Source organism: Rutilus rutilus, assembly GCF_951802725.1.
Source record: "Rutilus rutilus genome assembly, chromosome: 20".
NCBI classification, from domain to species: domain Eukaryota; kingdom Metazoa; phylum Chordata; class Actinopteri; order Cypriniformes; family Leuciscidae; genus Rutilus; species Rutilus rutilus.
This window is the reverse complement of record NC_140225.1, coordinates 30,384,981-30,399,511: the sequence shown is the minus strand read 5'-3', so window position 1 is coordinate 30,399,511 and position 14,531 is coordinate 30,384,981. Positions and strand designations below refer to the sequence as shown.

The 14,531-nt window shown below is 38.7% G+C and overlaps 1 protein-coding gene across 3 annotated transcripts in view; it reads left to right on the top strand.

Annotated features, from left to right (window-relative positions):
- LOC311279721 (tight junction-associated protein 1-like) overlaps positions 1-14,531 on the top strand; it is a 111,998-nt gene that overhangs the window by 28,801 nt on the left and 68,666 nt on the right. For 2 of the 3 annotated variants that reach the window (XM_084391404.1, XM_084391405.1), the window contains exon 2: positions 10,494-10,641. The exons of the other annotated variant lie outside the window; for it this stretch is intronic. The gene's annotated coding sequence lies outside the window, so the exon portion shown is untranslated. The remainder of the gene's footprint in view (positions 1-10,493; positions 10,642-14,531) is intronic. 3 annotated transcript variants of the gene reach the window in all.

Here is a 14,531-nt window from a genome sequence, read left to right as displayed (position 1 = left end):
GCCATATTCTAAAATGGGAAAATGCTGCTGATGGCAATGCTGAGGCAAAGCTACACCCGCCTTCTGCTGCTTGTCCAACTGAAAACTGTACAGATGTGAAGTATAAAGCTGCAACCTGTAATAGTTATAACACTTTGATCATCTACATGACATTCGTTTATATGTTAGTGTGACTTGTGCCGTAATTGCATTGCAGAGGCTTTATTTTGAACGTAACATTCACGTTCAGGTTACAAACCGTCCTTTATGGGGAATATATTGTGTTATATAATATTGAGAATTAAGTTGTTCTTTATTATACTATAATGTTTAATGAAAGCAATTTCTGTTATTTTACAGGAATCAAATAGGTTTTTTTCAATGCAAAGTGAGAATACAGCACTTGTACACTTGCTGGGGATTGACAGTTTTGTCTTAGAATGTGAAAACTTGCACATGCAATATCTAGAAATGCACTGCTCCAAATCATTCATTAAACAATTAAACTGTTGTCATCTCGTGCAATTATGAGACTGGAGCTCAATCAGATGAACAACGCAAAGAAAATAATTGCATTAGAAAGTAAATGCATGACACACTTATCAGAATGCGTTTGTGAACTGCAAACTGCTTTAAAGTTTCATTTATTTTTAATTTCCTCCACAAACAAAATGAATCAGACAGGAGTAATTAAATGCACCTGTCTCCGTGGTAATAGTTTCCATGGTAATCGGTTTTTGATTCATTGCACCAGTGTATATTTGTGCCTTTCATACTAGTTTTTCACTTCAACATGACAAACACTAGTTTTGAGTGAAAATATTAGTAACAGTTTCTTTTTAGTTGGATTTCGGTTTGTGACTTTTGCCATTGAGAGGAAAACAAACTATTAAAGCTACACTGTGTAGGATTTTCTCCCATCTAGCAGTGAAATTGTTTATTACTACCAACTGAATATTACTTCCTAGCCCCTCCCATTCCGAGGGCGTTTTAACTCCTACGGTGGGCGTATTATTTCAAATCTGCCGGCAGTCGCGAGTAATCTCCCCCTCGCATTCGTCACGGCGTCACTGAGTGTAAAACGCGAAAGGCGAAGCTTGAATTTCCAGGTATGTCCCTCTTTGGCTAATGTATTTTCAAGATGGCTGCCGCCATTCGAGCGACTCGCTCGTATGTATTCTAAATGGCAGATTCTACGCTTACGAGAATACTTGATTAGTTGGTAGAAGTAATTACACATTAATGAGCACATATGATTTTGAAAGAACAAAGTGTTTTTTGCTAAGAATCAACTTAAAAAATTACACAGTGTAGCTTTAAGTGACAAACTATTAATGTTAGAGGTTTTCCTCCACTGATGGCCGGTTACTGTTAAGGTACTTATACCATGGTACTGAATGATTTCCATGCTCATTGCACCATGCTATTTACATGGTACTCCACAGTTATACAGTAATAATGCAGTATCCCAAAAAACAGGGTAATACTATCATACTTTTTGACAATTTTCTGTTGCTGGTCGTAATGTTGAGATGTAGATCGTTAGTAAGATGATGTTTAAATGCTTGCTTTTATGGTCAAAGCTCTGTAGGTTTCATTGGAGGGCAAAGCCTATAATGCAATGCAATTCAACGACGATTGAGAGAGGAACAAGTACACGTTCCTCAAATTTCTGATGGATCATATTTGATACTCGCATTTTAACTCTTTTCCCGCCAGCTTTTTCAACAAAAAAAAAGTTGCCAGCCACCGCCAGCATTTTTGATAATTTTCACAAAACTTTCATGGTCCCTGGAATATTTTGTTGTATGAATATCTGAACATGCAATTTATCAAAATAAAGAGCACATCCGCTTCTTTTGTATCTTTTTATTTCTATATTATAAACACTTGAATGTGGGTTAGTTTCATTAAAAAAAAAAAAATCTTCAAAGACTACAACGTGGATACACAATGCTTTTATAGCTTGTTTCTGCTCCTTTTTTGCCTGTGTTTTGATCAGAAGTATGGATAAAGTAAACTTAAGTTCTTTCAGTCAAGTAAGCGTGTATCTTGAAATATTACTAACAAAAAAAATCTTATATAGAATTTATTCTTATGCTTTATAAAAATCAGTAAAGGTTTCACAACAAAACGACACGTGTCACGTGTGACATTGACATTTTTATAATTGCACTAAAAGCCCTTTAACTTAAAAATCTTGTAAACAATCTATATTGTTAAAAGCGCTATATAAATGAAGGTGACTTGACTTAAAGTATAAACTCTCAATCAGATGATAGATGGCATGTATTAGATTGTGTACAACAGGTTTTCAGCAAAGTTTTGATAATTTAGAGGCCTTGGAAATGTGCACATCAGATACGATACTGCTGACTTTAAAGGGTTAAGAAACCTTTGGAAGGCTACAGGAGAGTCCAGGTCAGAATAGAGGAGTTGAGGTCACACGAGCCGTGTTGGAAACGTCATGATGACTTAATTCATTCCGGTCCGGTTTGGCAGATTCTGTTGGGAGACAGATGCCCGTGTCCACATGCTCAGTCTGCAAGTCGACCTCAGGATCAACGTCTGCTACACATTGAGCTGACAGCTTCCAGACCCAACCACTGACCCAACTCAACCCGTCACACAGACGACTCCGCTGTGACTCAGCTCTGTTTGTTTGTGTGCACTTCATTCATCCCTGACCCGGAGCCCATGTGACCAGTGCCGTGTTTGCCAGCGTCCGAGGCGCAGAGGGGCTGATGGGATTACATGCTGATCAACAGAGATTCGGGATTTAGGCCTTTGTGGGGGAAGCTGTCTTTGTGTAGACAATGCTCACAGAAGACAGAGAGAAAACAACATAACTGTTGATTCTAGATTAGTTCATCAAGCTGACTTTTAAAATCTGCCTTTGTTCGTTCACTGACTGTCTGATGCGTATTGCACAGAAAACTGGGGAGTGCTTCAACAAAATTCACCGGATCCAACCTGATTGGGTATTGAAAACTGATATTTCTTACCGTATTATTTTAATGTATTATCATAATCATAAACTAAGTGTTTTTTAGCACAAATTATGTTACGGTTTACAGCACGTTGTATTCCTACTGTTATTTTCCTATAGTGGCTAATGAATCAGAAGTCTCACACTTTCAAAGAAAACAGCTTACTTCCGCGTTGCAAAAGAAGGCGGATACAATGAACGCTTTTGAGGAAGAGCTAAGCTCTGGATTTGTCAAACTTGTCCAAGTTAGTGGCATCAAATCTTCAGAGTTTTGTTTGAGGCACTTCTAGTAATCTAGAAACCCACTGATAGTACTGTGTATTAGTGTTGTCAAAAGAAATTATTATTATAAAAAATTTTTTTACGATACCAGCATTTCCCTCCAGGATTTTGAGCGCTGTTGAACGGATTCTTAAACGCCTCTGACTGGCCATTGTGTTAAAAGCGCTCAAAATGCTAGAGGGAAATGCTGGTATCGTCAAATTTAAAAAATGTCAGTACCGATGTCGGTAACGTACTTTTGACAACACTACTGTGTATTGTAATTGTTTTTATCTAGGGGTGCACCGAAATTCGGCGCCGAAAATTATCGTTTTTTTGGCCGAAAGAGAAAAAAAGTATGTCGTTATCACTGGCATTGTGCTCTATGCATGTGCGGAGCTTAATTGCTCATGGCCGTGTTAACGCTCCACACATGCACCACTCATGCTCATCGGAAAAGCAAAGTCCGCTCAAATAATGCGCCAACATGAAATTTCTATGTAGTAGTATTCTTGTTTCTGTGTAGTAGTAGTATACTTTGTTGCTGTAACATGGTGTGCTGGGCAACGCTGGTTAAATGACACTACCCTCTCGTTCACTGATCATTATATATTGATATTTAATATTAATATATTTTTTGTCCAATTTTAGTGTTTCTTTCAATAAAGTGTGGTTATTTTACTTATTTTATTGGCTTGTTTTTTTTTAAACATTAAATATTAGTCTAATTTTAATACAATTATACTAAAAGCTAATTAAATAAATTATTTGTAAAAATCATTTTCAGTTTCGGTTTTTGGCCAAGTGCATCCAGAAATTTCGGTTTCGGTTTTGGCCCAGAATTTTCATTGCAGTGCATTGTTTTTGTATCCAGACCTTTTTCCTGAGAAAACAATGAGTGCTGCCATGATGGACTCTAACTTCCGATCGGATGCTGTCCTGTTCTGGTCTCCATAGGAACCCATTTTTAAAATGGGGTAAAAAGAGCAAGAGCAGCTTAATTAATTAAACACTTTTTGAACATTTACTCATAATTTAAAATAGCGCCGGGTTGAGCTTCCACAGCAACAGCAATAAACTGTAGAAATTCCTAGAAAGTACATGTTTTGAGCACCAGAAAATCTGAAAATAATGTCCATATACAGCGCAATATGCCTTGCATTTTATGCAAAAGTCTGAAAAGAGAAAACAAGCATGGCTAAGTTGCAACACTTAAAGGTATAGCGGAGGATTTTCCAGAATTTTAGAAAAGAACCGCCCTCTCCACTTTTTGAAAAAATGCACATGCGCAACACTCTACCTGCTCCCGAGAGGGAACGCCTATTAAACGTGTGCACGAGAGAGCATGCACGAGCTAATCATAGCTTACATTAACTTTTACTAGCAGTGATTTTAAATGGATTTCTCCAAATAGCATGCCAAACTTTACCTGTCAAGTAGAAACGTCCCGACTGAGGCATCAGTGGGAAGCCCAACCTGTGTTTTGAGCGCACGCCATCGTGTGAATCGTGTGCACGAGCACGTACGATGGCCTTACGTAAACATATCACCAGAATGATTGACACTTTGGAGGACCAATAGTCTTGATGATCCACCGGGAAAAAGAAAATCCTCCGCTATACCTTTAAGTTAAAATACTCCCCATAAAAGTTATATGTGCACTTTTATAATTTTGAGGACAAAACACACCAAACTTCACCCGATCGGGGAGCTGTATGACCGCCCAACTGTTTTCAATGTAGCTAACTTCATTTAATGGAAACTTTTACACCACAGTTTGAGTTTTTAAATTTAATTAAACTTTTCTTAAAAATGGTATAAAAGTTTTTCAAAACAATAGAGAATGAGGAGTTACGTCACGATCTTTTCACGCAGCGTTGCATTCTGGGAAGGCGCCGCCATATTAGGTGGTCACGCTATCTGTTGCCATGGTTACTTCGACAGTGAGACCGAGAGAATTAGCGAAAGAGAGAGAGCGCAGCTTAGTATTTGTTTAAATTTTAGCGATACACCGCAGTTTCTTGGGAAGATATGGAAACGGGCTCTATCGGGAGAGACAAACGCTAGGCAGCGTTAATTAGAGAAACTGTGTGTCACTAAACTGACAGCAGCGACAGCGAGCACTCAGCATGATTTCAAAAGCAGCATATTTCAGCGCCAGATCGCTTTTTATTAAAGACAAATGAACGAAATGAATACTCTGTTAGTCAACTAGAGTTGTTTAATTTGTTATAGATATATCTGTACGGCGAACTTTTTCAAAAAGACACTTTTTTTTTTTCAATGACGTACGACTCGCATTGACAGGGAATGTCCGCTTACACGGCAGGTGCAAATGCACATCCGATTCATATCAGATTTCTACGTATAAATGACGCCTGAAACCTCAAGTATGACTGAGCTCTCGCAGTTTACAGGTTTGTGGGTTTGTAAGTTGCACCCAGCCGCATCAGAAATGTTCATAAGCTTCTAATGACGTAAACCTTCTGAACTCGTGCATTGTGTAGGCACTGATACCATAAACCAGGTAATTGACTATGTCAGGATGTGTGAAAGGTGGTAGTGCTTCTGGGGCTTTCATCCATTCTGCAGCTGCAGGTCGTACGGGTCCATGTTGTTGATGCCAAGCAGGTTCTCTAAATAACGCTGCCTGGCGAGCCCCTGTCCTTTCGCTTCCTATTTCTCCATTTATTCAACCGTATCGCAAAAATGCAAACGAATATCAAGCTGCTCTTTCTCTCTCTGTCGCTATTTCTCTCGGCCTCACTGTCGAAGTAACCATGGCGACGGATAGCGTAACCACCTAATATGGCGGCGCCTTCCCGCAACGCTGAGTGAAACGCATGACGTCACTGGAGCCAACAGGAAGACAAAGATGACATCCAAAGACCTTGACAGCGAGATTTTTTCTTTTTTTGTAATTGACCCACTTATTACATTTGGAAGGACTTCATCATACACATTATCATACACATTCCCGCTAATTTCTCCGCTGTCTGATCAAACGATCATGATGCACTGCCGTTCAATTATTTTGATTTTATTTTTTATTAATTCAGTTTTTATCTCTGTATCAACTTTTTCCGATAAACTCTCAACTAAAAGACCAAAATTACACCGTTAAAGTAAGTGTCACTCAACAAAATGTGGGTAGTTTTTGACCAGAATAAGCTATAATGTGGACAGGACTTTATTCTGAAAGTCAAAATTCTGGCTACATGAAAATATACTGTATGCATTAACTTATTCATGCCTCATTCCTGTATCTTTTCTTGTTCTTTTCTGTTATTCTACAGAGAGACTCCACCTTCGGCTTTTAGATTCCACCTTTTCTTTTGTCATGTTCGACACGTTGAAATGTGCCTCAAATGTGCAGTTGTGATCCAAGGTTGATGTTCAGCCCTTTTCCTTTTGTTCTTGCAAGTTAAAAAAAAAGTCTCCCACCTCATTACTTCCCACGAATATGTCACCCATCCGCCCGTTCGATCATATCATTACTGCAAATTTGATTTGTCAAAGGTACACTTACCACTCCACTTCATTATGGTGAGATTGCGGGTTTCGGCAAGTGAGATTGCTGGATTATTACTGAGGTGAAAACTCAGACTCTTCAGCGCATTAGCTCAGGGCAGTCGACAAAAAAGAAAAGTTGAAAGATGAAAGGGTTGAACCCTTGGCATCTTAATGCAGGATGATGATCGTATTCTGAATTTGCTCTGAGCCGGGCGTCATGCTTTTTTGCATATTGTGAAGGGTTAGAAACAACCTTGAATCACAACTGATCCATTCAATTTCCGTATGGGCTTTGTGATGTAAAATGACGTGGCGGCTGATGATTCAGAGGCGTGACACAATCACAATACGTCCACCTCTCAATGCAGTGTTATTAAATGTTCCCTTTATCTGCCGCCCGAATGTCTTGCTGTCAGTAGCTCTGCGTTCATTGTTCCTGTAATCAAACACATCTCTAGCAAAGCTTTCAAAGCTAGTCTCATCCACAGCTGTCTAGAGGACCACTTACACATGCTGTTCTCTGCTGTCTCTACGTTTTGAGCTCTTGATTAACAAAATACTCGGGCTGTTGGCGGATTAAAGTTAATTGAATTAACGATTCGGTTAACAATGACATGGCGATTGATTTATCGAATTAATTGCGAGTTCACACATTAATCTACATTTGGCTGATAAAAAACATTGAATACGTTACAAAAAGTTGCTTCATAAATCATATATTGTTTGTTTTAATTCCGTATCACTTAACAAATGCCTATCACAGACTTACAAAACCCATTTACTTCTAGCTTGAATCATATCGGGTGGCATGATTAATTGAATAAATTCATCACATTACTTTCTCTAAGTGTTCACACTAAATTAGCACATTAAATTGACAGCCCTAGAAAATACCTTTCCATTGGTTTGTCAGTATGATTCGCTTATAATGCTAGTGATGTTCCCGTCATGTTTCATCCTGCTGTGCAGTGGTCCTCTTAACATAATGGTAAGTTTTACGCCTTAATCTAATTCCAGTGCTTTCATGCTAGTCAAAAGCCAGACACCATTAGCCAAAGTGCAAGCCTGCCCAGCATGGGCGTCTTTAAGTGAAGAATGGGAAGAGTTTTGAAAGGCCTTTTGAGCTTGGAGCAGCTTTTACAGCTCTTGAGTTACTTAAGATTTCTTCAGCCAGTACTAAATAATGTGTGACTGGACTAAATCTAGGTCTTTTGTTTATTTCGTGCGTTCTTGGTTAAAGCGTTGAACCTCTACGAACATTGGGTGTCTTCATTGACATCAATCACGGTGATGGGCCTGGGAAACCGGCTGTTGTCTTTCGAGACGGTCTCTTGCGACGTCTGTTAAGTGTTTCTCCTTATCTTGTTTTCCAATGGAACTATACAGGAATACAGAACAGCGATCTTGCTTTGCTAAAACAGCCATGTAATTGATTTTCTTGGGGTTTTATTGCTCTTGCAGTTTTCTGTTCGATGTGGTCAGCCGGCTTCTCTCCTCTAAGCAGAGTAAGTGGATTAGATTACGTTCAGTTCGTTAATGTGATTTTATGCATATTTAAAAGTCTGAACCTTTTAAAACTTGTTAAGTCTGAGCCGTGGCCTAACAGTAAGGCATTGGCGCTCATGCAGGAGATAGGAGTTCGATTCTGCACGTGCTCGATCGTACTTTTGTTTCCGATCTCTACTTCACTGTGAGAAGATTTAAAGCGGGGGTCTCCAACTCTTCTCCCGGAGAGCTACCATTCTCCAACCCCAATCAAACACACATGAACCAGATAAAAAGTGTCCCTATTATGGTAATTTTATCTTGGTGGTCTCCTACAATAGGTTTACATGCATCCAAGGTTAAAAACACTTTATTTTTTATAATATGCATTGCAGCATCACCTCTTTTCTCAGCGTCTAAACGGTAAAGGACTCTAAAGTCTCTCTAATCCCCACTTTTCCAAGAGCCGACTCTACTCTGATTGGTCGAATGGCCCAGGCTGTTGTAATTGGTCACGCGTCGGAAAAGAAACGTCCATTACCTTGTTTGAATTTCAGCTCCGGATCTTCCTCAGCACTTGATAAACTGTGAAATAAACAGTAACGATGGCGTCTGTTTTGCCGTATCAATTCCAGCACGAATCCTCCTCCTTTTGAAGTGCAGCAAAGTGAACTTGCTGTCGCAGCACAGAATACGGTATCTTAACATGTCAACACGAACCAAACTCCTCCTCCAACTCAAGCTACAACTACAGTGTTTGAGAGGCAAAGTAGTAGTTGTTCGCAGGGCCGACTGGGTCAACTTGATGGGTGAAGTTCCTCCTTTATGTCTCTCGTGTCAAGTTCCCTTTACTGTTAAACGTATTCTGTTGGACTGTAATTTTTATGATACTGCTAGAAAACGCTTTTATTCAGAAACATGTTTACATGGGATATTTAAGAATACATCACCTGAATGCATTTTAGATTCTCTATCTTGTGTCAAGTTGAAATGTTTTATATAATAATTAAAATGTTATGGATTGTGATATTGACCTTGTGTTTGCCATGTAAATAGCCTTGATGCTAACATGGAGTAAACTATTTAATAAACAAACAAATTGTTTGTGGGCAGCCAATAAAGAGCCTAGACTGGCATTATGCAAATTTGTTACAGCAGGAAGTGAGTCTGGAATTACTGACGACTCGTTTCAGGCAATTCAGAATCGGTTCTGTCTTTCGGAAGACAATAACTTTGACAATAACAAAAACTTTGCAGACCTTTTACTTTCAGACAGCTATATTACACACTGCATGAAAAGTAATATCTGAAAAAGCATAACAGAAGCACTTTAAATGGCATAACAAACCTCTTAATGATCATTTTAAGAGGTCCTAAATTTGAGGATGGAAAAACAGGAATCACGATACAGCCTAATGTGATTATTAAACATCAAAAGGCGATGCTTTCATTAAAGGAAAATGTTGCACATTCAAAGTCAAAATACAGTGCTTTTGCACATTCTAATTATGACATTGTTTACTTTGTTGTTTATATTGTAATATGTGGTAGATGCATATTTATCGCCCTCCTGATCTTTGTGAAGTTTATAAATATTACGTTTTTTAAACGCACTCCTGAATTTTTCCGCTTAGGAACAAACCACGCAGATGCTTACTATGAGGAAAAGATTTAATTAAGGCTTATATTCACACATATAGGCTTTTTAATTATTATTGATTAATGTCAAACAGGAAAATTTAACCAGAAAATAATCTCTTGATGGGGAATTCACCTGTCTCAAACTCTGCAGGATAATCTTTAGGGCAGATCTGCTTCCACAAGAACTCGCTGCAAAGAAACACTTTCAGATTGGTCTGGAGTCGCCATCACATGCGTTTAAGCTCTCACTCTCTGCTTGTTCTTGCGGTTTTCCCCCCCAAGCTTCACTGAGTCCCGTCATGTGCCAGGCAGTTTGCTTGGTGTGCAGTGTCAGGGGAATATCCAGCTTTCCGCAGAGCTGTCCCTCACATCCATTAATCAAGACACTTTCTCCTGATGGAACACACCTCAATTAGCATCTAACTGCTTTATGCCTGCGCTTATAGTGAGCGAATCAGTGAGTGTGAATGCAAAGCAGTCAGGCAGACGTTCATTTGAGACACGCTCCAGCCGTCCCACAGGCCGTGTCTTCGCTGACACTTAATCCCGGGCCTGGATGATTGGCAGCCAACTGCTCTGCCGCCAATGACGCCCGTGTTTTTCCATCCACCTGCTTTTGTTTCAGGTCATTGATAGCCCTGAGGTTCACATGCTGAACGGGGGAGGAGGAGCGGGAGGAAGAGGAGCGAGACGAGAGCTAGATTGAGTTTCCTTGGCGACCGGTGGACCCACTTGGGGCGATGACTCTGGAGAATGCAACATGCACACTTGAGGTGAGGGGCGATGCCAAGCGGTATTTTGATGCTGTTCTGTAACTTTATGTGTCTGTGTCTCTTGTGATTCTCAATGTAACTACATTTTCTGTATCTGATCTTGCCGAACAGCTGTAATTTTAATACAAGGAGTTTCCTGGAAATAAATCATTTGTACTTTATCTCTATTATGCTGTGCATTAACTGCTGATAAGTGGTCAGGTTTTTGTTCTTGTCTGTTCTTATGAGCCGGGATTTATTTCTGTAATCTAGTTTGTAGTGTTCCTCATTGAGATGTTTTAACATTGGAGCTTTTGCATAATGAATTGGCCATTTGCTCTAAGAGTAATAAGTAATGGTGTTTCATACTAATTTGCCTTGAACATCACCTAGTCTAGTGGCGTATTTGCTCAATTTTGGGACCATTTTGGGACCTTTGCAAAAAATTATAATATATACATAGACTTTCCTGTGCGCACAAGAAAATGTTCATGTGCGAAAGGGCACATTTTTTGAATGTGCTCACAGGTTACAATTTCTAGTTTGTGTATACTATAACCTAGGGCTGCACGATTATGACAAAAATCATAATTGTCGATTATTCCATTGCGATTATTAATTACGATTGTCACAATTTACATTAATTGAGGTTTTGAATAGCTTTATTCCATTGTTTGAAGCAACTGCATGCCATATTTTTATAAAAAAAAACTAACTTTTATTACTTTTCTATAACATTAAAGGGTTAGTTCACCCAAAAATTAAAATTCTGTCAGTAATTACTCACCCTCATGTTGTTCCAACCGCGTAAGACCTTCGTTCATCTTCAGAACACAAATTAAGATATTTTTGATGAAATCTGAGCCATGTTTCACTCCTCCATAGGCTTCCAGTGTGACCGAAACTTGCTGGCCCAGAAAAGTTATTAAAGAGATCGTTAATATAGTCCAAGTGACTCCAGTGGCTCAATCTTAAGTATATCAAGCGACGAGAATACTTTTTGTGCGCAAAAACAAACAAAAATAACGACTTTATTCCACTATTCATTTCCTTCTCTCTGGATGTCTAGTTGGTTTGCGTAGTGTTTTTGCGCAGCGCGTCTGTGTTACACGTCACCACGTAGGCTCACTATTGGCCGACGCGGTCATGTGTGTGTTGCGTGATGACGTGCAACACAGACGCGCAGCGCAAACACACTACGAGGCCCAGAGAGAAGGAAATGAAAAGTGGAATAAAGTCGTTATTTTTGTTTGTTTTTGCGCACAAAAAGTATTCTCGTCGCATGATAAACTTAATGTAGTGCCACTGTAGTTACTTGGACTATTTTAACGATGTTTTAATAACTATTCTGGGCCGGTGAGTTTCGGTCACACTGGAAGCCTATGGAGGAGTCAAAATTATGTCAGATTTCATCAAAAATATCTTAATTTGTGTTCCGAAGATGAACGAAAGACTTACATGGTTGGAACAACATGAGGGTGAGTAATTACTGACAGAATTTTCATTTTTGGGTGAACTAACCCTTTAAGCCTCAAATGTCACCTATACATTGGTTTGGTTTCTTCTTTAAATAAATAAAAAGTTAAAAAAATGTATCGTATAATAATAGGGGCTTTCGCACCGGGTAGTTATAGAAACTTGGTAATAGGAACTAGCCACCAGGGTGGTTCCCGAGAACTGATGGTTCCCGATGGCCGTTTTCCTGGTTGCATTCAATGGATGTAAGCGATGCTTTTTGTTGTGACTTTTAGATGTCCAGTGTCGCTAGCTGAGGTTTGGCTTGGTCCCCTCAAAGTTGCGTTGGATTTTCTCCTCCGCATAAAGGTTGAGAGGTCCATCTATCACTGTTTATCATGTTCGTAGAGTTAGTTTGTGGAGTAAATATATAGGCTATAATCTGTGAGTTTACATAGCTTTTTTTTTAAATAGCGTGTGTTCGACCAATCAGCGTACACTAACGTCACTGGTAGTTCCTATGGTTCTGGGTTATCTGAAGTAGTCGTGATAAGCCTCTCACAACATAACATGCTCCAAACACATCTCATAAGCACGCAGAAGAATGAAAGTGTTTTTTTTTTTTATCGCGTAATCGTGGCATCCGTAATTGTAATCGCTATTAGAAATTAGATTAATTGTGCAGCCCTGCTATAACCTATTTCCTTTGTGTGTCTCTGCCATCTTACTAGAAAACAAGAGCATGGATTACGGGTTCATAAAAAAGATTGGCACAGTAAAAAAGGCAAATTTGGCTTTTGTTGGGGCAAAACCTGTAATATCAAGGCCTAATGCCCGGTTTACCGCATCCTCTGTGGCAGCCGAGAAACCACACTGCGAAATGTCCTCATGGCTCAATACAGCTTTGTACATGGTCCTTTATGCTAAGTTTAATGGTTCATTAAAAATGGTTGGAACAGTAAAAAAGTCCTTAAACTTAGAATTTTGTTAGGGCAGTATATGTATATTGTCCCATATAAAACTCTAATGGACAATTAAAAAGTCCTTACAGATGGAGGAGAAATGCTGACTGACTTCATTCATTTTTAACAGCTCTTCTTGAGCAGACGTACTGCCCTAAGCAAAGGCACATTTTTGAGCAGTTTTTACTGTACCGATCTTTTTTTTTTAATGGCCCCTTGAACTTGGCAAATAGGACAATGTACATAGCCGTGTTGTGCCAGAAGACCATTTCGCAGCCCGGTTTCTTGGTCGCCACAGAGGATGCATGAAAGCGGACATAAGGCCTTGATATTAAAAGTACTGCCCTTATGAAAGCCAATTTTTGACCAAATAGATCTCTATTAATTCATGCACATCCATGCTCTTCTTTTCTTCCTAGTACGATGGCAGAGATGCACTAAAGAAATAGATTATAGTTATAGGTTATAATGCATGAGCAAAAATTTCTCATGCGCACGCAAAAGTTTCTCGGAAGTATGTATTTTTTTTCATTTTTGCAAAGGTCCTGTACTATTGAACAAAGTTTTTATTTAAAAAGAATACATATTACAAGTTAAAACAATGAAATGTTTACAGTCACTTAAAACATAATTGAGTGTACATTACCTCGCAGAATGATATAAATGAAATTTTGACAGTTAACGCGAACCATATTCGCAAGGCCTGAGCGTGCTTGCAGATCATTCCTCTTATTCAGCGACACGAGAGAGCACTAATAAACCATCATATTTACAGCAACAGAGGAAAGACGTGATCAATACAAGTAATTGTGAACAGTATCATTTAGCCATTTTATTTTACATCCCTCCTTATCTAGAGCAAGAGCAATCATTCATCATTTGAGTTCTTTCCTGTTTGGTGCTCTTACATTTGTGTTTTTCTCTAATAAGTTGGAATTTTTTTTATTTATTTTTTGTATTTATGCTTTTAATAACCCTATAAGGAAGCTATAAGATAACCAAAATGCATAAAGTCAACTTTTTTGGTGTATTCAAGAATAAATTATTAACACTCGAGAGGCCATATGAAACGCGGGCCAGTAGTTTGAGACCCCTGTTCTAGGAGACTTTATAAGTCATCCTAGACTTTTTTTTTTTTTTTTTTTTACATTTCGGACTGTTGCCCATAACATTATTGGGTCCAATGCAAGAATCAAATTTCTCAAGAATCAAGAGTCTCCTCTTACTACTACCAATACTGCAGAAAAACTGTTAATATTACTTTTTGAAAAGGTAATATATATATATATATATACTTAAAATTTGAACTTCACAATTATTTTGTATTAATATTTATGGTCCCTAGGTGATATATGGTCAGATATTACTCCTGATCTTTGTCCAAAGGCAGATGTGTCTGTATTTTCTATATGTAATTATTCTCCATAAAGAGTAAGAAAGAGTGATGTGTGAGCTAGTCTGACTCAACAAGTGGTATAAGACCTGCTATACTGA